At 27.1% G+C, this 27,833-nt stretch overlaps 1 protein-coding gene and 1 pseudogene across 3 annotated transcripts in view; both read right to left on the reverse strand.

Annotated features, from left to right (window-relative positions):
* The window catches only part of LOC112688031 (calcitonin gene-related peptide type 1 receptor-like), a 222,000-nt gene that overhangs the window by 142,108 nt on the left and 52,059 nt on the right, over positions 1-27,833 (reverse strand). The window lies entirely within an intron of this gene.
* LOC112688033 lies at positions 4,820-5,415 on the reverse strand (annotated as a pseudogene).

The following is a 27,833-nucleotide window of genomic DNA, read 5'->3' on the forward strand; positions in this document are numbered from 1 at the left end:
TTTCTTTAATAATGTGTATTGAAATAATTACTAAAAGGATTTGGGATACAATTGAATAAAGTTTATAACAAATAATATTGCTACATTATTAACCTATTATTTTTAAAATATACATATACATATTTAATGTATATATACGTGTATGTGTTTCAGAGTCAGCCAATTGTTTTGTAATAACTTTTAATATTATTGTTTTGAAGCAAAATTCAAAATATTTATGGTTCACTTTATTATTAGGACGACCTCGGATGAAAGTCTGGTTTTTCTATCGTAATAATTTTAATATATTTTAATCAGACCCTGTAAGTTCTAACCAGTTGATAAAATACTTGATTTTAACAGTTTGTATTTAGTTTTTGTAAACTTTCGGCTCTGTCTGAGTGCCTAATTTTTTTTTTTAAGATTTTTTTACTCTTCAGCGAATAAACATGTAGCAATATAATATAATATACTGGATTATGATGATTTCTAAATAAATACATCATATTTCACCATATTTTTAATTTGAACTCTTTACCACATTCTAAGCATTTCGTAGTGTGTCACTGTACCAGTTGTAGTAACCGAGGTCACTACGACATAGCTAAAACTACTTTGTATTCTTTTCAACTTATTTTTCCTTGGGCGATGTCGAAAACAACCATCAATTAAAATACTTTTATATTTGGAGACGGGTTTTTAGCTAATAAGGTAAACGGGTATTTTAGATATTAAGTATATTTATATTATTTTTGTTATTAGCTAGCCATTTAAACGGGAATAGTTGTTTTAAGTATAAGTTTTTGAAAGATTAATATATTTTTTTTTTTAAATAACAACAAAAAGCCTTGAGTCTTTTCCTTGTTCTAAACTATGCATTACGTCTATCTGTGTATAAATAGGGACATAGTACCAATACTTATTCAGATACAATGTAGTCAGACTTATGAGTAGACCGATTCTGTTTAACTTACAACGTTAACCATTACATTTTGTTTCAGTAATATAATAAAATCACATTTATAACTTAAAAAGTGTTTTCTTTATTTTACTTCAAACTTTTACCAATGAACGTGCAATTACTGCAACAAAAGGTGATTTCGTCGTAAAAACGTTTTGAGTCAGTCTTTGATCAGACAGGCTCACCGCACAGTTCAATTAAATTTTTATATTATGTAAATAAAACATACTAATTATTACAAGAGAAACATAAAAATAATATTAATAAATAATTAAAATAGGTCTGCAAGCTTAAAGTAATAACATTTAATATAATTTATTTTATCAGTTAAATTGTTACATTCTTCAATAAATTATAACTATAATCGAATAAATATAAAAACAATTAGCTACTAAAATATTGCCTAAGCATATATTTCATATATTTTATTTCTTATATTGATTAAAATCAACTCATTTAGTTTTAAATTATCAAATTAAGTTTCAATTTAATGTGTTTGTACTCTATTAGATAATCAATAATATAATCGTATTATATAAGAAGCTTTGGTGATTTAGGAAGTGAATACTAAAAAGCTGTTTACCCATTTCGAGTCTTCTTAATAAGTACCAATATTTGCTGTAAGATACCGAAATAGTGATCTGTCAACCATTAATACTGCTCTAGTAACGTTTTGCCTCATTGATATCAATATGGAAAGCAACTAACTCTGGCCTTTCTCCGGAGAACATTTGAAAAGCGTAAGGATTATCAAAATTCTCGACGAGAATTTTGAGTTGGTCTTATATATGACATTGCGTTCATGGGATAGGTTTTAAAGTCTATAGAGCATCGAAAATAACAATCATAAGTCTACCGAAGGTTTTATCTTAGAGACCCTTTTATCTTTTCCAAAAACGCCATGATTTTGTGATTCTAGAATGCAAAGTGTATCCAATTTACTGATCGGGATGATAACGTTACAATCGGCAAATGGTAATTTAAATGTACACTCCGTTCACGCAAAAAGTATTATTTAAAGAAATGGTAAGATCTATCTGAACTAATAGGTGTCGCTTACTTTACATATAGTACTACGATTTACGTCAAAAACTGATTCTGTCGGATAACCATAAAACCATGACCTTTTTTTCGTAGCCTTGTACAACTATTATACTCAAAATCTGTAGACAAAAAAAATCGATTTGCTTAAGTTTCGGTAAACGTCGTAAATTTTATTAATTAAAATTCTATTACCATGTTAACAATATATAACTATTTTATAACTTTTCAAAATAAAATAACTTTTGTATTACACCACATCTTTATTATTTTTTCTTATACCATGTTGAATATTTTAATTTAAAACAATAAAAATCATAATGAATAAATACACAATAGTTGTTAATGCATAGGTATTTCACGAAATTTTGTACGTTTAATTTTGTCAATGTATCTTTTATTGTTTTGATAACCCATAATTTATTATTATTATTTTTTCAAATGCAATTGTGAACCTAAATTACATCAAGAAATAAATATACAACTTATTCAACATAACATTTTGACTGATCATTTTCTTTTTTTTAGTTTTCGAATTTTTTACTCAATGTTCTAGATAAGCAATACAATTCTAGTTCTTGTTCATTTATTTTCACAGTGATTATCAACCACTACAAATAATTTTAAATAATTAGAAAACTGAAAAAGTGATCTGATCTAATAAATTGGGCCTAAAAACAAGTGGTATAATATTTGTGCAAAAAATTTAACAGTAAGTTAACCATCAATATCGAGGAAATAAATAAAGGTACTTATGTCAAGGGTTTGCTTAAATTAAACAGTTAAAACAATAACAATTAACTATAAATGTAAAAGTATTGTTTTTAGTGTCAAGTTATTTATGTTTACATAGCACTCGAATGAATAGTCATTGTTTAACATTAAATTAGATCAATTGCAATCTACTATAAAAAATTGAATAAATCTTATTCCGTGAACGATAATTTATATACAAATGTTCTGTGGAGTAAGAATAATTATAACGATCAATTATAACGTATAAAAGCAAAAAAAATCTTTTATTCTGATTTATTTTTATAACAAGAATTTTCTACATCAAAAATTAATTTAATTAATTTAGTTTAATTGACCATTTTACAACGAATAATAAATTCTATGTTATATCAGATGAATAAAAATATAATAATATGTTTTATGCTTATTAAAATTGAACATTTTAATAAACAATACAATTTTATAAAAAACAATTCATATATATTACGTAAATCTTATTATTTCTTTATTTTAGTTCTCGACTATTTGGAATTTCACTTCAAAATTAAAAATCATATAAAAAAAATTTTATTTTATTTACATAAAGTTAAAAATGAATCGTTTCTTTTTTCATAAAAATACGAGTACATTTTTTTTTTTTAGTTAATCCACACGGTATTATTTTTGTTCCATATACACTTATACTTTCTAAGAAGTGAAATTAGAGTTATAATCATAATATAAAGCAAAATGTATTACTATTTATAACTTAAAATTTCAAGTGGAGTTATTTGATTATCTAATCCAACGGTTCCCAAACTTTTTTTTCGGACCCAATTTAATCACGGTGCCCTGCTGTAAACTAAAATGGCGTAGCCAGGATTTTTCAATGGAAGGGGGGGGGTTAAGGTTTAGGTCTATACAATAGGTAAGTATACATAAAACATATTATTTTAAATTTTCCTGTACTTTATTTAAAGCATTTAAAATCAAACAATATTTTAATTGCATTCAAATTTACATCAACCGTAGTTTTCTTATTTTGGTCTCTAATTTATTTAGAGCATTATCAGAGTTTATCATTATATCACTATGTATATTCATCATTGCCAAACCGTTCAACCTATTTTCACATATGGTGTTTCATAAATATGTTTTCAATCTTTTTAATGTTGAAAAAGATTGTTCACAGTTAGCAGTTGTAACTGAGAGGGTTGCTAAAATATGTAAAAGTTTGAAAGTAGAAGGGAAAATTGATATGTTACATTTTTAAAGAGCGTCGATAGCAATTTTTGGTAAATTTTTAGTTTTTGTAAATTTTTGTTGCCAAATTTTAATTTCACTCACAGCTGCTAACACACTTCAATCTAAATCACCTTAATACATTTCAACTAGCAGCTTAGTTTTTTCTTCATATTGTATAATATAGGATGATGGTAAATTAACGTTAACATAGCAATTGGTATACTCCTGATGAAGCATCCTTATCAAGCCAAGTACAAACTTCTGATAAACTATCAACTATTGCATCAAATAACTCGAGGAAAATAATTATTGAGTCATGTCGGCCTACCTATCTTGTTGGACATAACAGTTTTAAACGGTTATGGATTAATGAAGAACATATACGTCTTATTGATTCGGATAAAACATTATTTTTTTTAGGGTATTTAAAAAAAATACAAACTTATGATGAGAGAAAAAACCGTCTTCATGATAAATTGATAACATGGAATATCGATAGTATAATAATCAGTATGATGTTATGTACATACAGAGACGATCACAAAAAAAAAATTATGGGGAGAGGGTGTAATCTTCAAAATTGCCGACTAGAATTTGAAATTCATAATTTTTGTGAACTATTAAGTTATTTTTAGTTACATTCTCTAAATTTATAATTTATTTATTACCTTATGTTTCAATTCTTAGTTTGAATTAAATTTGAAGGGGAAACTTAAGAATATCTAACTTATTTTAAATTTATATCAGAATAAAATAACGTCAAAAAACATAATATATGAAATAGGTAATAATTATCATGTAATTCATCTCTTATTATTTATTACAAAATGGTTATAAAATGAGTGTTACAGTATTTAAAATTTTAAAAACTTATATTTATCACAATTGAACCCTGCGTTGCTTCAGCGTTGCCCATTTGTGTACAAGATCATCGATATCCAAAGAATCTGTTATGTCTTTTTCACAACTCAACATCATCAGTGCATTTAATCGTTGATCAGCCATTTTCGATCTTAGGTAATTATTAATAATTTTAATTTACTAAACATTCTTTCGTCAGATGCAGTAGTAACAGAAGCAATCGATGCTAAATAAAAAATTCGATTAGCTCACGGAAGAATTGATTTTGATGACTCAGATTTTTCAAAAATGTTGTTTAAATTTTCTCCATCACATTGATTTAACAGAATTTCAATTTCTGCATGTATTGCATCAATGTCGTGAATTTTCGCACTACTTGTCATTTTGGGAAATAATTTTACAGCACCCGCAACATTTTCTAATGAGCAAGTATTATTGTCAAATGACATTTTGAAAATATTAAATAAAGGTTTGAGTGTTTCAATAGTTATTTTTAAATGTTTAGTTGTTATGTTTATCAGTGTGTACTTGTTTAAATTCTTTACGGTAAAATAATTTTAATGAGAAGTCTGATTGAGTCATTGGATTAGAATCTATTCTTTTTGGTATCGATCGTTTATAATGATGTTTCTTAAAATCTTCTATTGGATCTAAGTCTAGTTTTCCTGAAAATATTAGAGCTGCGTCTATAATAGTATCCAGTCCATCAGAATCTTTGTTTATATTTTCAAGCGATTTAATTGTACCCTTTATTAAATTACTTGCATCAATTATATTCAATTCCTTTGCTTCCAACTTCTCTGTGAGTGCTTTGAGTTTAAATAATACATTTTTCATAAATATTATTGAAACAATAAAATCAAATATTGTTATTTTTTTAAACAGAGCTATTGATTGGCTTTTAGTTCTTCTATCATACAAATTTAAAGAGGAGATTTCTAGCAAAGATTCAAGAATTAATTCAAACGATATCTAAACTGCTTTAACCGATTCTACACGAGACGTCCATCGCGTATTTGATAAATTACACAACTGCAAACTACCTTCAATTTCAGATAATTTTTTACTAAGAATTCCATACCGCTTTGTACTAACATTAAAAAAAAAAACATATAGACTCTCTAGGTTACTAATTAAGTTAAGTATAATGACATGGGATATAAGGTATATGGTGATTGGCCAGTTTTGAAAGTTCTTTTTGCGCTCCATGGAATTGACCAGACATACTTGAGGCAAAATCGTAAGACTGAAAAGCGATGAAGTCTGGATTCAATTCGTTTCTTACTAAGGTATCGTAAATATTCTTTGCAATTCCAAATCCAGTTTTATCGGTACATTCATTTATTTCAAGAAGTCTCTCTTTAACATTTCCGTTATTATTAACGTGTCGCACACATATTGCCAATCTATCTTGATGAGTAATTTCGGGAGTCGTGTCTGCCAGAACTGAATAAATTTCCGCATTTTTTACCTCCTTAATTACTCAATTTCTAGTTTCTGAAGATAGCAGTTCTATGTATTAATTTTGAGACCTAGAACCAAGATACGTCACATGATGTGGTCTCATAGATTTATTATCTAACCATGTTTTTAATAACATTACAATGTCTGGAAAGTAATTCCACTATTTGAATGAAATTTCCATTTTTATCATCTCCATCACCTCTAAACGCCAACCCTTGCCGAGCTAAAGTACCAGTAGTGCCCATAAGTATTTTAATAACTTGCTTATTATATTCGCGCTCATGTTGAATTTATATTGATTTTTCTCTATTAAATTGATCAAATAAAACATCAATATGACAAGATGTCTTCATAAAATTACGGTAGTCTCTTAATGCAGCTTTATGAGCTGAACAAGAGAAATGCTCAGAAAGTTTCCAAGGTTTATTTTTACCCATACTTTTCATTCTGTGACAAACCTTGATGTCTTCAGTGACCCAAGCATTATTGGAAAATTCTCGATCCGGATCATTTAGAAATAAAAAACATACTAAACAATAAGCCGAGTCTTTTTCAATACTATATTCCAACAAAGGAAATTCAATATACCAACGTGAAGAAAATTGCTGTTGTTTGTTCGTATTGATAATTTTGTTTCTGGGATATGAAGTAAGTTTAGGCTGATGAGGTCCTTATGAAATTAAATAATGTTTTTGTGAACTAGTTACAATTTTTTTCGTTTGCCTGGATCATGATCAATTAAGGTGTTGTATTCGGTTTGATCGTATAAAATATCAGTCACATTATTGCCGATAGTTTGTGTTAAAATACCTGATGCATTTTTTAAAAAATTATCAGCTATGTTTTGAATAGTTCTTACTTTCTGAACACTATTAATTAAAAATAAAACTGGGTTCGGAGATTGTTCAGTTTTAATTTTATCCAAAACTGAATCGCATTCCTTCACTTCATTAACAAGTACTTTCAACTGACCTGCACAAGTTAACCAAGTTATTCCTTCGTCTTCAGAATTTTGCATAGGTATTACTATGTCAACATTTATGGGTAATAATGTATCAATATAAAGTTCACTTTTTTCAATAATAGGACTGCCCAAAGATTTTTTAGTTGCAACCGAATTTTTAAACTGATGTTGCGTACCTACTAAGTTGCATACTGTTGCCAAATCATTATCTATATTATAAGAATCGTCCTCTTCTATCATAATCTATATAGATTTAAAATAATCTTAATAATTGTATTTGCATAAAATGTAGGTACCTAATTATTTACCAATGATTTTAATCTAATTATTAAAAAAATGTATAAGATATTTTAAGCCTCGAAAAACAGGGTAGGTTTTGAATGAAAAATTATAATTTACAACTTGTGGTACTTTCTAAGTCCCAGTAAAATAGAATCGAATAAAATATGAAGCTTACCGATTGTGATATATGTTTTGTATTCTTTTTACTAGCGTCAAATGGATTATCAGGTACTCCAAAATGCTTAACCTTCGTCCTCTTTCCGCCGTGACGATTAATCTCATGTTTTTTATGATAGTCATCATCAAAACTTGATCCACAATCCAAACATTCTAGTTTTACACGCTTTCGAGACTTATTTGTAGTAGTCGACATTGAATTTAAATGTTCGAACCAGAAGTTTGTACCAGAAAATAACTCGCGAAGTAAGCACAATTTTTAAAATACCGAATAAGGTGTATAACAGACTGTCGTCAACTACAGTTGTTCAGACGTCAAACATACACATTATATACGATACATGGTAATCGGTAATTTTCGTCTGTTGAGTGTTTCTTCGAAACGCGATTATCGCGTATTTTGTATAAGAATAGGTATCTTCACTTGATAACTTATTATATTATATTATATATTGCCCGCCACAACTATCACCGCATGCCAGCATTGCTTAAATGCGATAACGGATGACAGAAATAGATGGTTTATCGATTTTCTACTGTATATATGCATGATATATTATTATTATATCGTTATAAGTATGCGTGTTATATATATATTATATAGGTTTTTATCTTATGCCGACTTCCGATTCTCGCAGTCTCGCTATACTTTTGCGAATCCGCTCCATAACCTATTACGAAAATATTGAGTCAATTTATTAATTAATTAATTATATTATTTTATTATATTAATATTATTAAATTAAAAATATTTATTAATTAACATTGTCTTTAATTTATATAATATATTAATTTTCCCTTCCTCGTCTTAAAAAAAAATGGTTTAATCAGGTGAAAATAAATTCCATTTTATTGACTAAAAATCAAATATTGCCAAGTGGGGGGTGACACCTCCTCATGACCCCCCCTTCAGTTCATCCCTGTGTACATATTATTATATTGTTACGTACCATTTTTTGAATAAGAACGCATTTGTATGCATCGTTATCATCCACGGAAGAACAACACAAAATGAGTAATTTATTTTTCTATAATTGGTCACCATCGGTTGTCTACTACAGTCAACTATCAACGACGCCGTAATTAAATAATTAAAAAAAAAATTAAATAAAACTAATTGGGGGGGTTACAACACCCAAAGCCCCTCTGGCCATGCCACTGGTGAACTATATTACAGAACAAAAAAAAAACCTATTGGTAATTAATTTAATAATTTTATTAAAATTTAACTTAATTATAAATTAATGTAATTTTAAACTTAAAAAATAAATAAATATTATTGTTATTATGATCATAATTATTATATACAATTATTATAAGGTTAAAATGAGAATTTCCGATTATATAATAGAAAATATTACATTATTTGCTATAGTTTTTACGAAAACCATAAGGAAAAACCATTTTATACATTTTAAACTATTTGTTATGAATCGTAAACCAAGATGCCTTTAGAAAGTGGTGGTGGTAACCCTAGGTCACCGCGGTGCACAGTTTAGGAACCATTGATCTAATCTAAATATCTTGTTTTGTATTTTTAATATAATCAAATTATTATTACGTTACATTACAGTAATAATCAATTCAAATAATAATGCATGAAATTAAAAATATTTGATCTAAAAGTTAGATAAGTAATAAAATATAAATTTTTAGTTGAATTATTGTTAAGTAGAATGAATATTCGATATATGTTTTAGAAATTATAATGCATAAATATTTTAACATCGAATAAAAATTAAGGTGCGTGTTTTTTTTCAGTTCAAGTAAATCCTTATCGAATTAAATGGAAATAATACATACATTTTCAAAAGTTTCAAAACTAATTCAAATTGATGACCAATAGTACTATTAATTCATACAAAATTGTAACAAAATAATTTAATATTTATTGCTTTACGCATTGTATTTTTTTATCTCTATTGATGTAAAATACATTGAAAACATATGGTCGGTTTTGGCCCTTTAATCAAAAAATGAATTATTTACCACGAGTACTAGAGAAAACCCTTGTAAATATTCCTGACCATGTTTATGATTTATTTCAACTAATAGGATTAGTGAAGAACATTAGGAGCCGATTTTAATCGAATGATGAACCCAAGGAGCCCTATAATTATTTCATGATGGTAATGTGTACATTTTAAAAAACATGTTTTTAAAAACATAAAAAGACAAATCGTCTTTGGAACATTTTCACCAATAGTTTATGTTTGAAAGTTCACCAGGGTCCATATAATATTTAAAAATCCAATAAACATGTGTCTGAACTGAGACAAGTACATAAATATTGATTATTGTTTGGTCTCATAAATAAAATTTGTCATATAATAGTATAAGCAAATATTAATTAATGTTCCCAAACAACTGCGGATGTTGATGATACGATAAAAAAATAATTCTGGTAAAACTACGATAACGATTAGTATTCATCCAGTTAGTGATGAGATATGAAGATTTATCAGTCACTTGAGAAGTAATAGTGCTTTAAACATGTAATTGTAAAAGTGGCTAATCTACCAATAATTAAAGACTAGCAAGTATTTGACGGCAATGATTAATGAATGAACTAAATGATACTAAGTACCATAATGACTTTAGCGTATTTTAATGTCATTCGGATCCGAAAGAATATTAACGTAGTTTTAAAAATTACATTATAAATAATTAGAGTTTTATATTAATTATTAATAATTATTTCACAACATCTTGGATCTAGTAAGATTATACGTCGTTTATTACCGTTACAGGTTACATTACTATTTTCGGCTATTGGGTGATTAAATAATAATCTTATGATTAGTGAATATTAATATTTTAATTAAATTTTATATAATATATAAAAAGATTAATAAGAAAATTGAAGCATGATATAAAGATTATATATAATAATAATATATAATTTTAAAAACATTTATTACGATATAATAGAAAAATATACCGAATAAAAAACATAAGTTAAGGAGCAAATGACAAAGTATACTAATAACATAATAACCCGATTTGAGTTTGTTCAATCTATATCATTTAAGTTTTTAACAAGCACATAATTTATAATTAATTAATTCTTATATTTTATAATTTATAACATGTATGTTTTTAATTAATTTTTTTTTGTATATTATTAATAAAATTAATTTGTTTTTGCTGGGACCCAATTTACCTACTACCTATTTTTTTCCGGGATTTAACTTACCTACTGTATACTTTTTGCGGAACTCAATTTACCTATAAAAGGTCATTTGGGACCCAATTTACCAGCTCCCATAATATATACCATTATATTGTACAATTTTGAAATTCCCTAGTATGCAACATTTAAAAATTTAAATTATGTTATAAATATAGTTTATAGTTGTAAAGTACACGTGCACCTATAATGTACATTTTACTAGTTCAAATGAACAATATTTATTTGTTGACATTTTATATTTTTCTTTTTTTTTTATTAAGATAATAAGATGTTCCTAGCCGCAGCTATCTACATTTACAGATAAATTTTGTATTAAAATGTATTATAATAAATAAATAATAAAGCTTATAAAATATATTATTTTAATTTACGTAGATAAATTTGATTTAAAATTATATTACATAGTATATTGAATACCTACATAAATATTTAATTAAAACACCAATTTTCTCTAAGAGTATATTTTTGGATTTGATGAATTATCGCTATTGCTTTCAAATTAATTTAAATGAAAATGACCCGTACAATGAAAGACGGATCCAGTGTTCTTTTTGTTTTGATCATTTTTCGAACATTGTATAATATAGATTAAAACTTTCATATGATAATTTTTTTAGATTGGATATCAGACCCACACTTGACACGTGACATATTCTTTGCATCCCAAAGTTGCATGTATAATATCTTGTGATCAGTTAACCTGCCAATGGTTAGCGTGGTGAAGAACTCTACAGGATCGATCGCTCAATCACTTAAAACCACGGTAGGTCTATCCCATGTAGGAGGTAGTCATTTCAATACTATCCACCAGAGTTCAACGTTTTTAGGTCACGCACGCCACGGTGGCTAACTCACTGCCAATACCCACATGTTCACTTTACTACACGAAATCTACAAATCGCACACGAAAATTATATGCCATGGTTTATTCACCCAGCAGTGACGTCTAGCATGTAATGTGTAATCCTACTGAGGTTGTCTGGGCGTACACGTGAATGATCACCTTCAAACCATATATATAAGGCTTATGTTAACCACATGCAGAGTGTATATATTACATATTAACGGGGATGTTATACAGTTAGATTTCATTTTAATAACCAACAAATCAGAATTTTTGATTTAATTGTATTTAAATTGAATCATTTTGGTAAAATCAACGATTTAAGCAAACAGTTTTCTAAATTTCACTTATGATTTTAAAACATTTAGTGAAGTGAAACATGTGAAAACAGATATACTAAAAATCACTAGGTATTTTATTAATTATTATATAATTATTTACAATTATTATTATTATTACTATTATCTTTTAATTAAATATTTTTCAGGGCAATCAAAACGGTGTAGAAATAATACCTAAAAATCAATTGAATGTAATCAAATATATAAATGTCCATTTTATTAAATTATAGTTAAAATTATTTATTCATAAATGTAAAAAAATTAAATTTTAATAATTTTTTAAGAAACGACTGAAATATTCATTACGATCGGGTTATGGATATTAAACGACCTTTATTGGAGAATGATTAACCATGTACTTTTTGTTAGTTCCCTACAGGCATTCACAAACACCTAGTGTTATCATTAGTGATTATATACTATTGTATGTTTTCATAAGTGTTATTTCATAATTTTAATTTTTAATTTTAGAATTAATTATTACTTAATTTTGCTAATTATAATTCACGGCATGTATGTATTGTAGTAAAGTAAATATATTACATAGATACAATTATTGCGAAGAAATGAAACTTAGAAAGTATTTTAAAAAATCCCTTTTACAAGTGTTTTCACTGAAAATTCTTGAAATTTAAAAATAATTTATAAAAACTTTAAACTATAAAATAATGAGGTCAGAATTAATTAAGATATTTTTATTACGTTTTAATAATAACTAATAGTTATAATAATTTATGATAAAAGTTGTGTCAATCAATATATACGAGTAACATCACATTTTAAGTGTTTTATTTTGTAAAATAATTCTTAATTATACCAAACTTTAATAATAAATGGTCATATTGTTTCAGTATAGTTAAAAATCATGACCAATAAGCTAAACTTTTACTAATGATGTAATCTAACATGTTCATAATTAGTACCAACTATAAAATTAATGTAAGTAGCAAAAAGTTCATAATTCATCTATTGCATATTTCAATGAATTTTTAAAGGTGTGAAAATGATGAGATCGATGTAATGTAGTCCGTAATTGATTAAAATTAAACGAGAGACACTTGTAAAAAATGTTATTACAGAACGATAAAAAAAAAAAAAATTAACACGCAAATCAAATAACAAAATATAAACATGACATTTATTTATCTTTTTCTCGATGTCAAAAACATAACATTTTATCGAGCTTAAAAATGAGCATAATAAACTGCTCTTTTTCCGTCCAATTTTTTTTTTTTTTTTTTTTATTCTTTTCAATTTTCCATATATCCACTGCAATATAGTTCAAATAGTCTGCATAAGACTATAAAAAATAAACGAATGGAAAAATTCTATTTTATTATTATTACAAAATAATATTATATAATAATATATGCACATCCATAAATGCATAAAAAATGATTAAGCTTATTTAACCAATTTTTAAATAGCCTTTTTCATGATAAATTGATAATTAAAAATGAAATCTTAAATAATAAAAGGTTACTTCTAGATTTGAAAAAAAATATCGGTAGAAAAAAATGTGTTAAGGTTCTAAAACTTATACATTTTACTTGATTCGTAATTAAATTGTGCCTTAGGCAAACAACACATTTGTATTAAAATTATGTTATACAGAAAAAAAACGAATTTTTTTAATAATCCACTCTTTCAATCCGATGAATTTATTTTATAAAAGTTAATGTATTTGTATTTATAGCTTTTAATAAATGATGAGATCTGTGAAAAATAAAATAAAGAGTAGTATATTTTTCAAATTTTATATAAAATAGAAAATACGACCTTGGAATTAGTTAATCACTCATTGTTATTTCGTAGACTCGGTAATAAATGGGTATACTTAATATATAGAACTAAAAAATAATGCAAATGCACTTCTTGGTGAGTAACACGAATTAGCACTTTCAAGTATCAACATTCACTGATAGAATTTATTAACTGTACCTAAATATAATTAAAATATATAATTTAGTGAAACGTGAACTTTTTTCACCTAAGCTTATTCTCAAATTAGTTATAATCTGAAAACAGTCGTACTAAGAAAATAAATTATTTTAAAAACATTAATTGCATAATTTAAAATGTCGGTGCATACGTTCAATTAGCAAACATTTATCGGCTGCGTAAATGACGAAGAGTCGGCAGAACAAATCCAGAAATTAAAGTGGTTAGAAATTAAAATGAACTACAAAGAGATTTAATAGATGACGATTGATTTGGTTCTATTTAAATGTGGCTGGTTTATTAAAATCGAAACCATAAGTTCTCCCAATGATTTTCAGAGTGGCTTGAACCAGCAGAATACGATAAAACTACTGTTTATTGAAAAAATCTTATTTTCAAACTATCACAAGCATAATGGAGATCAACACACTATTAATGTAATAATGTAATATGTAAATAATGTAAGTAATAAAGAATCTTGCCAAACTATGTAGTGTTGTACTTAAAAGCACATCATTTTAGGACAGAACTAGTAAACTCACACTCCATTAATTAAACCCAAGTTTCTCTTGAGTGTCTAGGAATTCAGAAATATAATGAGAAAAATGACATTGTTGTGTCATTTTCTATAAAGGTAGCTATTTAGAATGATTCAGAACACTTAAATATATTTTTGCTATGAAGAGGATTGTTAATAAAAAAATAAATATTGTCGACTTTATTGTAAGATATCAATAAAAAAACATCACAAATAAAAAGCTTACTAGATTATCAGATATTTCCAGTTTCCTAAAAATTAATATTATAGAAAAAAACCAATTATGTAAATGGTACGGATTATATTTATGATTTCCTAGTAGTTTTTCAATATTTAAAAAATGTTTTAAAAAAAATTGTAAAATAAAACCTAGTTATTTAACATGTTGTTTGTGGTTTAAATATTTCCATTTACTTTATTTTTTTTTTCAAAGTGTATACTTAAATTTTATTCTTCACAACGATATAAATTATATTATTTATGTGAAATAATTATTATAAAGTTCAACAAATATAAATTGTACAGATAAATGCTACAAATATAAAAAAAATTAATAAAATTATGTTAATACATTGTTGTTAATATATTATAGTAACATTAAAAGTATTATGTCAAAAAATTGCTTTTAAAGATGAATGAATGCTTTTTTTTTTAATGCTTATTAATTTAAAACTGGACACACAATAAATGTGGTGATAAAATAATAGTGGGAACGGCCGTAAACTTTAATACCAAAAATTACAGGAATAAATACTGTAAAGCGTTTAAAAACGATTCTGTATTGCCATAATAAAAAGATAACCCAAGTCAGTGCTTTAAACTGATTGCTATATGCAATGGTTGATTGAAAGTAAATTAAAGTACACCTGGGTATCTTTTCTACAAAAAAAAAAAAAATTATTTTTTAATTAAATATTTACTTTACGAATTTACAACAGGAACTCAAACGGGCCTTAAGACAATGCTGCCAATTTTTCATTAAATCTTTCTTTATATTCGCATTGTGTCGTTAAAAATAAGGAAATAACCTACCATTTTTTTATTGTTAAGTATCTAATGCTGTGCTATTTTTATTTTAAGCTTCGAGTTAATCAACTTAAATAACGTTAGATAGATTACTGACGTATATATTTATATACGTGTATTACATAAAAATACTATACAGTGAGAAATAATTTTTACCCATATTTTTACATAACGTAAATATTTAAGTGCAATACTATATCTATTAATATATTCCCGTTGTGTTAATGCATATATTCAATCATTAAATCACCGAATAGTGCTATAATTATTTGGCACGTTCATATCGTACAGATAACATAAAATGTATTATAATGGGACACCGATATTATTGACTGGCGGTCTTAAAGTATACATTCGCAGTTATTAGCTCATGTGATTTAAAATAGATGATACTAAAATCGAATTCGTAATCTTAAGCCAATTGAGCACTAATATGCCACGTACTATTAAAAAATATTTTACGTAGACGAAACCACTATTAGTATGTATTAACTCAAAAGTATGCGAATTACCGTTACGAAGAGCGCGGGGTGAGTAATCATTTGCACAGGCATGAAAAGTACAGACTCGTGGCATACACATGGAAAATTACATGAGCATTTTGAATAATATTCCATACATTCGTGGACAACTCGGTGGTCATTCATTAATTTTTTTCTCTGGCGAACGGAGTAAACAACCTTCTACCGAGTTAATATACAGATAGTTTCACCAGTTAGTCGGTTGGCCGTTTAACTTGTTGTAGTAAAAAAATAAAACTGCAGTTTTCGTGATAGTCAAAAATAGATAAAGATGTTATTTTTTGAAAAAATTATGGACTTTGGTTCGTGAAAACCAATGATATTGTTAAAAAATATTAAACGTGATAAAATCAGTAACATAAAATTATAAATTATGACTATTCTTTAAACGATAATCCTGCGTTGTCTATCCGAAAACGGTTTTAGATAATGAATTGTATTAACAAGCATTCTATTAATTTTACGTGAAGGTGATTTTTTCACCTAAGTTTTGAACTTTTTTTAGTAGTTTCCAAAAAACTCAGACCCGTTGAAGCATCATGAAAATTGTATCGTATTTAAAATTCACTAAATAGCTATTATTAATCAATTATCTTAGTTCATATAATACTTATTATTTTTTTAATAGTTATAATAACACGTTTAATCAAAAATGTACCTAACAACCTATTTATTATAAATATTTTGAAATAAAAATATTCTACGAACATATGATACAAAATTACGTGTAGTAACAGGTAGTGGCGTGGTGAAGGGGTTTTTATGACACTTAGGCGTCATGATAAAAATGTTATGGGTGGGTTGGTTGGAGGTGGGTGGTTGAATTTAGATGTGGATGAAAAGATTTTGTATAAATATTAAATACACACATTGACAACTTGGCCGATCCCAAATAGTTGGGAACAAGGCGAAGAAGAAAAATAAGAAAGAAGACAGAAAACTTATATGTTAAAACATATCACCAATATACACGATAGTCGATAAAAATATAACACGACAAGATAAGATCAACATTCTGCACTTTCACATTTGTAGTAGGGAAAAAGTTGTTGCTACATTTATAATTAAATTGCTGATAATTCCACAACAATACTATTATTATATTGTTTTATATATCTATGGGATCCTATAACTCATGGGTTCTCAACCTTTTGAGGTCCACGCCCCCTTTCAAACTATTTTATATGTTCACGCCTCCCCCCTCACTACTATAATATTGATATATGCATAACATTTATATGTCAACTATACTTTAATGTTGGTTATTGGACTAATATGAATACAACTTCAATGACGTTTTTTTAATATCAAATTAATTTATTTGCACAAAAAAAATATTATTATTATTTAAAATTAATATTAACTATTATTAAAAATAAAATTAATGAGAGGGTTGGCCCTGTTTATTTTTAATCAATTTTTTTATATTCGGCGACATCTGTAATAATGCGCATCTCAAATCACTCTCCACGTCCAATCGTGCTCGATATTTCGATTTTATATAAGCAAGCGCCGAAAAGCCAGACTCGCAGAGGTAGGTGGAAGAAAACTGAACCAATAACTTCGCAGCTTCATTGGCAACTTCCGGATGTATAGAGAGATAACACAGCCAAAAATCTTCTTATCAGTCTTATTTTTAAAGTCTTCTTTTGCTTGTGAATCATTCTTAAGGTCGATGGTTTGCTCTTGAAGATAATCTGGAAGTATGTCCACATCAATTTTGAATGGATCTAATACTAATTTAAATTGCCAGTTCTCTGTAGAAATATTAGGAAAATACTTTGATAGTTGGTCTTTTAAAGATACCAGATGTGCTGAAATCAATTCCTTAAACTCATTCTCGATATTTAATATGTGATTTTTGGTATCATCAAGAAGTTCATTAAGCCGTGGAAAAGATGAGAAATTAGGTTTGGTCGCACAAAGACGGCGTTGCCACAATGATATTTTTTCTAAAAAAGCTTGAATTGTATCGTACGACTTCAGAATATTTGTATGTCCTTGAAGTTTTAAATTTAGAACATTCAGGAATCCAAAAAAGTCTGCTAAATATGCTATATAAAAAATACATTTTTCATCTGTAAACTTGTTGTATAGATCTAATTTCCCAGCACTCATTAAAAATATTTCAATCTCTGACTTTAAACTGTACATTCTATCAAGCATATTACCTTTAGACAGCCAACGAACTTCTGTGTGATAAATAAGGGTTTGATGGTCACTTTGCAACTCATTACACAGAACATTAAAAATTCTAGTATTTAAAGCACTAGATTTTACACAGTTGACAATTTTTATTGCCAAATTCAAAACTGAGTTTAGTGATTCAGGTAAAGTCTTGCAAGCTAAAGCCTGTCTATGAATGATGCAGTGTGAACCAATTATGTTAGGGTTTTTTTCCTTGACTAGTTGAATAAAACCATTTTTACAGCCAGTCATAGCTTGTGCTCCGTCAGTGCATATACCAATTACTTTCTCCCAAGGAAGACTGTTAGAAATTAAAAAATCAGAAAGAACAGAAAATACATCAACCGCCTTTGTTGTTGTTTTAAGAGTTTGAGAGAATAATATTTCTTCCTTGAATTTTTTATCATCAATAAATTTACAATAAAACAGTAATTGAGAATTCTGCGAAATGTCCGTTGTTTCGTCACACTGAAGTGAAAAGAACGGAGACTTATTTAATTTTTCTATTATTTGATTCTTCAAATCGTGAGCCATTTCATCGATTCTGCGTTTTATTGTATCGTTAGACAGAGAAATTTTTGCAACTATAGCATAACTTTCTTCATTCAATATAGTTTTACAAGCAGTAAGTAAACAAGGTCTTACAAGAGACTCATCAATAGTGTGTGGTTTCTTGTATTTAGCTATCAACAAGGCAATCTCGCAAGAAGCTTCCATAAGCTTTTCATTTTCCCTTGCAAAATGACCAGTTGAATCAAGTTTCATTCGTTTTACCGAGTTTATTTTAGCATGAAAAAAATCGATCGGTTTGTCTTTTAAACTCGGATGATTAGTGATTAAATGACGTTCCAATCGTCCAGGTCGCATTGCATCATTACTCAAAACTATGTGACAAATCACGCACTGAGGTAAATGACTTCCATTTTTCTCAGTTACACCAAATCCGTATTTAATATAATCGTCATTATACAATCTTTTTTTTGATTTTGACATTTTTAGTTATGATATTATATCAAATCACCACCAGTAATAATATTAAAAACAAAATTATAAACTGAAACAAGTACGTACGGCACGAAAGCGACGACACAACTAAATACTAACAATACAAAATTATAGAAATTATCTCAAACGTTGTACAAGACTATTAGAGTAATCGTAATATTTATTTACGGGTCACCAAAACTTGTTCTTATCGCGTCGAGTGGCGGTTTTTCGCCGAAACAATGCTTATATTAATACCGTAATTGTTATACGATAAAATCGTAATAATCGCTTGGTGTATAATGTATCTACTGATCGACCGCGGAGGCAACCAACACACCGGCAAGGCACGGCGTAGAAAACGGCAACGTTTTCATTTTTCGTGTTTTTTTTCAACATTTTCACGCCCCCCCCCCCCTGAAATTTTGTCACGCCTCCCTAGGGTGGTGCGTTCCCAGGTTGAGAACCCAGGCTATAACTGATTATCATCATTGATGACAAATATTTTGACCTTTGGTCCGGTTAGACAGCGGCACGCGGCGGTTGACACAATGAATTTTGATGAATTTTATTCTATTATTGACAAAATTCATTATCAACATCTATTAAAAATGTACAATATAGGTACCTTATTTGACTCATTATAAATTTATAGATTTTGACAATGTTGAAATAAGTGATGACAACAAATTGGATAAATCTTCTTCGATTAAAAATAATTCTACCATGAATAAATTTGTGGATTCAATAACTATTGAAGAACAGGTAGGTTATACTATTGTATATTCATAGGTTTTATATAGGTACAGAGTTTTTTAATTATTTTAATATTGTTATTTATTATAAATATCTTTGAACACTTTCATTCATTTAACAAAAAAGACATTGGAATTTTGTAGATGTAAAAAAAGGTTATACTTTTTGTTATTAACAGTATTAATTGTTGGTTAATTATAAATATATTATGTGTTTTTGTTACCTAATTTTATACAAAACTAATACAATCTTTAATTTTTAATGTCTTATTAACTTTAATCCTTAATAGTATTTATATAATATAATATATATATATTTAAAAATTAAATAAAATATCATTTAATTAATAAATTTATTTTTTCTAGGATAAACTAGAAGAATTATATGCAAGGGTTTTGTATAGTTCAGGAACACCTCTGGACTTTGCTGAAGATTCTTATTGGAGACAGTTTTTTGTAAGAATTTGTCCAGCATTTAAAATACCTTCGAGGCACATAATATCAAATAAGTTATTAGACTCTGAGTATGCTAGAGTAAATGCTGATGTACATCTCAAAATAATAATCTCTAAGAACTTGTCATTACAATGTGATGGTTAGAGTAATATAAGGTATATATACTTAAAATTTAAAATAATATTATACATTTTTTATTATGATGTTTTATTTTTTTTAATCTCAGGAATGAGGCCATTATGAATTTTATAATTTGTACTCCTTCTCCAGTTTGTTATAAATCAATTGCTACAGCAGAAGAAAAACATACAAGTGATTATAACTATATTTTAGCAGATTGAATCAATAATGAACGAAATTGGAATAAAAAAATTTATTGCAGTTATCACTGATAATGCATCTGCCATATTAAAAGCTACAAAAATATTAACAACTAAATATCTACATATTTCCTCATATGGTCGTGCAGCCCATGTATTGAATTTATTGATTGGCGATATTCTTAAAGTAAATTCCATATCATTGGTAAAAAGAGAAGCTAATAATATTGTTAAATAGATTATTAGGTCTCATTATGTACTAGCAAAGTTCACAAAACTACAAAAGAAAAAAAGTGTAACTAATATATCTTTGAAACTTCCTGGAAAAACTCGTTAGGGTAGTATTTTATATTATTTTAGAAGTTTAATGGCCAACAAATTTACTTTAAAAGTATTAACAGTCACATAAGTTATAGAAAATTATCTTACTCTATGTGTATTGGATTCCATTTTAAATGAAGATTCATTTTGGTTAAAAATTGGTTCATTTATATCAATATTTGAAGTAATTGTCAAATGGATTACTTTATTAGAAGGAGATGAGTCAAAAATAAGTTTAGTAGTGGAAGCTTTCTATGAAATAGAACTTAATTGGCAAACGTTTTTAAATTCAGATATAATTACTATAGAAGAAAAAGATCAATTAAATGCTGATCTAAAAAAAAGAAAACAATGTGTATTAAAACCTATTCATTTTACGACTAATATTCTAGATCCAGCTTATAATGGTGTTTATCTTTCAAACAACGAACAAGTCTTAGGAACTGAATATATTGATCAAAAGTCAACAGATATATGTCCTAACAACTCAGTAGAAATTATGGCACAACTTGCAGAATATAGGTGTAAAGAAGAATTTTTTTCCAACTCTTATGTTTTTAAATCTGTTGATAAACTTTTGCCTACTGTTAGGTGGAAAGTTACATGTTTTTGTTTGAATTTGTCAGCTATTGCTCTGGCAATATTAGAAATGCCCTCAACTACTGCAGCTACTGAACGAAGCTTTAGTACTCAAGGTTTTATTCACTCTTCCAAATGAAACAGATTGACCACAGAAAGAGCAGCAAAGTTAACATTTATTTCGCATAATTTGAAAATTATGAAATGAAAAGAATATAACAAATGTTCTAGTCAAATAAATAATGTTAATAGCCATAGTCCTAACCATGAGAATACATTAAACAATGGATATGGATACCAGCAAAATATTACTCATGTAAGCAAAAGTGATACAGATGAAGAGGATAGAGTTGATACAGATACAACTTCGTCTCCAAGATTTAACTGCTTAGCGTTAAATGACGAATCAGATAGTTTTAATTTCAGTATAAATGGTGATGATATTAGTCAGTGCAATAATTATAATATTTATTCTAATGAAAGTCTATTGAGTATTCTGAATATTGCCAGTACTAGTAAAAGCAAAAACTTTTCTAAAACCCCATTACAACCAGAATCCAATAATTTGTACATATCTACACCAAAAACCCAATATCAAAAAAATCGAAATTTAATAGTTTAATTATTTTGTCTGATGATGAAGAATTTCTGTAAACATTACCAATTTAATTAACTATTGTTATTATTAATATTATAATTAATTATATATTTTTTTCTTATGTATATAATTCATATAATTTCATAATTATAAAAACGACATTGCATAATTTAATGAGTTGTTATATTTTAATTTTTTTTTTTTCGTTTTACTATAAAAATGTATTGAAATAAATATTCTATTTGTTACTTGTTAATTGCACCAAGAATTATAACATTTATTTTCTTTATATTATACAAAACATAATAATTTAAATAATGTTTATGATGTGTACTGTGGTTAAGTTTAATTAATGAACTATTAAAGAAAAAGAAAATTACCCAATATTCTCTATCTTAGAGAATATTCTCTCAAAAGATAATTACAGTAATTTTACATTACTATTCATGGGTCGTTTTTTTTTTTTTTTTGTTCTCAATTGCCTATATGGGAATTTAACTGTCTATCCTCAGTTACTTATTTTTGCTCTATATAGATGCTACACAGTTATTATTTATTTGCTCGTTGTATTATATATTCTACGTATCTTTTATTTTATCGTATAACTGTTGTGTTGTGTTTAAAAAATGAACGCTTGTGACTTTTGTGATCGAAAGCGTTTTAACAAAAATGATACCAATTGAAAGAGACACACAGATGCTTATAAAAAAAAAAAAGTAGTATCAAAAAAAAAAAACAAAAATTGGATAGATTTTTTACAAAAATACCAAAAAGTTCAAACAGTAATTATTGTTATTTAAATATATAACACTAAATCAGATTTTTTTTTCTTTTAACTGTTTATGTTTTAAAATTATTTTCATATCAGGTATTCCACAAAATGCTAATGAATAGATGGTTAATAGTGATGAAGAAAAAGATTTTGACTTTGAAGACAACTCAAAAATACCATGTACTATTTTTTATATTGATATTAATCTAATATTGTGAAAAAAATATATGCTTGTTAATAGAGCCATTTTCTAAAATATTAAAAAAAAAGTTAAATTTCTACTTGACTGAAATAATGGGTACGAGAAAATATATATTTTTTAATTACCAAACTAATTGAGTAATACATTGATTTCATAGGCTAATCTATGAGAACTCATCACAGAATGTGCCCTTACCTAAAATGAACCCGCTATAATTCAAAAAGACTTTATTTATAAGATGTACATATGTTTCCCATTTTAAACAACAATATTTATAATTTATATATTGGTTAAATTCTATTTTTATATTATTTTAGTTCCAATATTAGAGATTGATTTGTTAGCCAAGTCAAATGCTAATCAAAGTCAATTTGTTGTATAAATAGAACCTTTATCAACTCTACCAAAAACTGTACGCCAAGAAACAAGTAATTTATATTTTTATTTTGACTAATTACTTATAAGCATAACATAATATTTAAGATCAGATATGCCAGGTAATTTTTTTAAGACAGTAGAAAATGTATAAAATCCTAATTATGTTAATGTCCGACACGATACGTAAGCAACTATCTATTTTATTTATTTTACAAGAAGTTTTTTTTTTTTTTTGTGGACCATTTAAGTAATAATTTATGTATTAATTATTAAGTCCCGATATCAGAGGTGGATTTTGTTACTGAGTCAATTGCTAATGGATCTGTAGTAGATTTATCAACTTCGCTAATGCCTGAATATCCAGAAACAAGTAATTTAAATTTTTATTTTTATTAATAAGTGATATAACAATAATGCCATGTAGTTTTGTTTTAAACGTGGCTAATGTAAGTAGAATTTCTTTTTTTTAAGACACATTACACAACACACATTATAAATATAGAATAAAAGAATAATGTAATAATTGTACATAGTAAAATTGTACTAAGTAGCTACTTTTAGGTTATACTTTTAACCAGTGGTGCACACAGGATTTTTTTTCGGGGGGGGGGGGGATCAAGATAAAAATATAACACATTTTACAATTAACAAAATTATGCAAATCCTTAATATATTTTGACTTAAAAAATAGCACTGATAATAGAATAGGCTATTCTATAATCAATGATACTAGGTATTCAATACTAGCTCTTCAAATTTCAAACTTGAAAATTTGTAAATTTTAACCAAGACATCGGAGAAAATTTCGGGGGGGGGAAGGTTACAACCCCTTAACCCCCCTGCGTGCGCCACTGCTTTTAATTAGTTAACATTTTTGTTTATAGAAAATAATATTCATTTGTATGGTTTATTTAATTTTGTAATTCTTTCAACTGGGCTATGTTTATATTTTTATTAAATCATCAATTTACTTTTTTTAAATACATGTTCAGGTCATAATGAGTTAAATTTAACAGCTAAAATTGTTCCTAATGATCCAGCCTACATACCAGATAATATAACATACTCTCAGCTATTGTTATTTACCCAGTTGGGTCCTTGTCAACCATTGTCTTCAAAGTTAATTGATAAAAAATACCCAGTAAGCATTAACACAAAAACTGAAAAGATGAAGTCTTTTCATGATGTCTACTATTACAAACAGTTTAAGGATCAACCTCCATATAAAAGATCATGGTTGTCATATTCTCCTGCTCTCAATAAAGTATTTTGTATGACTTGCAAAATATTTGGCTTATCCAAAGCAAAAAGATTGTTAATGGTTTCCCAAGGTTAAGTGAATGGTCCAATATCAAAAGAAATATTGAAAAACATGAATTGTTACCAGAAAATTTACAGTCTGAAATGAGTAAAGCACTTTATATCAATTATCATAAAATTGATTTAAAAATGGTACATGCAACTAATAAACAAGTAGTTAAAAAACGTGAAATTGTAAAGCTTGTCATTGATGTATTATTGTATACTGCTTGACAAAACATTGTTCTTCGAGGCCATAATGAGCACAAATTATCAAATAATCGAAGCAATTTTCTTGAGCTTATAAATTTAATGGGAAAATATTATCCAGTATTAAATTTACGCCTTGAAAAAATAAAAAATGTTTCAAAAAATCGGTTATCTTTTTTATCGAATGTAAACTAAAACAAGTTATTAGATATTATGAAGCAGTATGTTTGCTCAATAATATTAGAAGGAGATAAGCAATCTAAAATGTTTTCTATAATTATTGACACTAATACTGATTTGTCGAGTCTAGAACAAGTAGTATTTGTGTTGAGGTATGTCTATATGGGAAAAATCAAGAAAAGATTAATTGCTTTGGAAACTGCCAATGATAATTTAGGTAGAGGGATTTTTAATGTATTTAAAAAAATAATGGAACAATATAACATTAATTGGAAAGAATATTTGTACGCACAATTTTACGATGGTGCTGCTTCAATACAGGGACAATATAAAGGATTAAAAACATTAATTCAAAATGAAAATGAGAAAGCTTTATATGTTTGGTGTATTGCTCATAGAGTTAATTTAGTAATTGTAGACACTGTCGATTGTAGTACAAATACTAAAAATGTCTTTGGTGATCTTCAATCATTAATTAATTTTACGAGAACAAGAAAAAGAACTGCTAAATTTATAAAATCACAAAAGCTTCTTCAATCTCCTGAGCGTGTAAGATCAATGAAAAGTTTTTCAGACACAAGGTGGACATCACATGGTCGTGTTATTGGTGTAAATTCTAAATTTGATACTTACTGGATTCACTTTACAAACTATCAAACTCTGAAGATAGAATCACATTTGCTGGAACTAAAAACTTTTTAAAAATAATAACCTCATTTGATTTTATTTTAAATATGATTTTTATGAAAAATATATGTTTGGTATTACTACACCTCTTTCAAATTATCTCCAATCAAAATCCTTAGACTTTATATAAGCTATAAATTTAATGGAAACATGCATAAAACAATTAACTCAGAAAAAGAGTGATGTTGAATACGAAAAATTACTAAGCGAAGCAAAGCAATTTTCTGAAAATAATACTCTTTATTATTCAAATTTTAAAGAGATTAGAAGAAGAAGTAAAAAGAAGATGCATGGTGAAAACAGTGTTGATGAAGTATTATCTTCTTCGAAAAATAAGTATAAATGTGACACTTATTTTAAAGTATTGGATGAAATCATTACTTCTATCCATACAAGATTTAATGATTCTCACGAAATAATGAAAGATTTAGCCTTATTATCTCCAGAAAGAATAGCATTTTATAGTAATAAAAATAAAACACTACCAAGTGATTCTTTTAATAAATTAGGAACATGGATACAAAACCTTAATATAGAACAATTTAAAAATGAATACAAAACTTTTGCTAAATGTTTTAATGAGTTAATTTCCAGTTTTAATTTACCATCTGTAATGAACTGAATACGTCGAGTTTTATCATTACAAAATAAGTTTATTTATAAGCATAATTGTTTTACAAGAATGTATAAAGATATATGTATAAATACATAATAAAATATAACATAACATTTAACATAACATAAGATTTAACAAAATATAAAATTTAACATAATAAGTAATATTTAATATGTTTATAATTTACGGCTCTGTAGCATTTTGAAGTAAAACGATAATTTAAATTATTAAATGTTGCGGCGTAAAAGGGGACACGAGTGTATTACGGAGCCCTATAACAATGAAAAATAAAATAGTCAAAGGTGTGGGGTATTACGGCCACACCGGACTATTTACTTACTCACGCAGTTTTAAATTAACAAAGAAAATGATTTACGCGCCGAAATGTCAATGAAAACTCAGATTATTTTAGTGGGGAACGCTGACAACGGTGGGGAGATACTTTTAGGCCAGGCAGTCCGACAGATGGGGTTTTATGGCCGTACCCAGGATTCTGAACCTTTAATAATATCTCACAACCGATATTCGGTCAGAATGATGAAACGAATTGGTCTGTCAATCTCATATATATGTGTATTTGGTGTTTATTGATTTGATTTCCAGAGTGAGTAAAAGGTACATATTTCATTTAATAAGTTTTTGGTAGATTAATGTATATTGCTTTTGGAGATATTAATTTATTGTGCACTGTAGGCGTTTCTGAATTTTACTATTTATTTACTGTTAAAGAAAGTTGAAAGTTTATTAATTGTATTAAGAATTTTATGTTTTTTAATATTACATCGCGCCAGCGCTATCTACCGTCGTCGCAGTGTGGGATCGACGGGTCGATGCGTGACGTCATGAGATACCGGTGGCGCGGCATAGCGGATGGTAGTAGGTGTGTGTGATCGTTACACATCACAACTGCATGCAGAAATGAATGATATAAAAATATTAAAATAAGCCATTAAAGCATTAATATCTGTCAATGACATAGTGTTTATTTTTTCTTATAAATAGGTAGGTACATTTAAATTAGTAAATTGTCATTTATGGCAAATCAAAAGTAAATTATAACATGAAAGAGGAAAACTTCTCTTAGAATTTGTTAATACTAAGTTTGAGTTTGTAAAATATCAGTAGGTAGGTGATTAATCTTTAATAGATTTTAGTGTTTCTTCAATTATTTATGTTTTCGAAAAATTTCAAGGTTAG

This window comes from Sipha flava, unplaced genomic scaffold, assembly GCF_003268045.1.
Source record: "Sipha flava isolate LNK unplaced genomic scaffold, YSA_version1 36_pilon_pilon, whole genome shotgun sequence".
Classification (NCBI taxonomy): domain Eukaryota; kingdom Metazoa; phylum Arthropoda; class Insecta; order Hemiptera; family Aphididae; genus Sipha; species Sipha flava.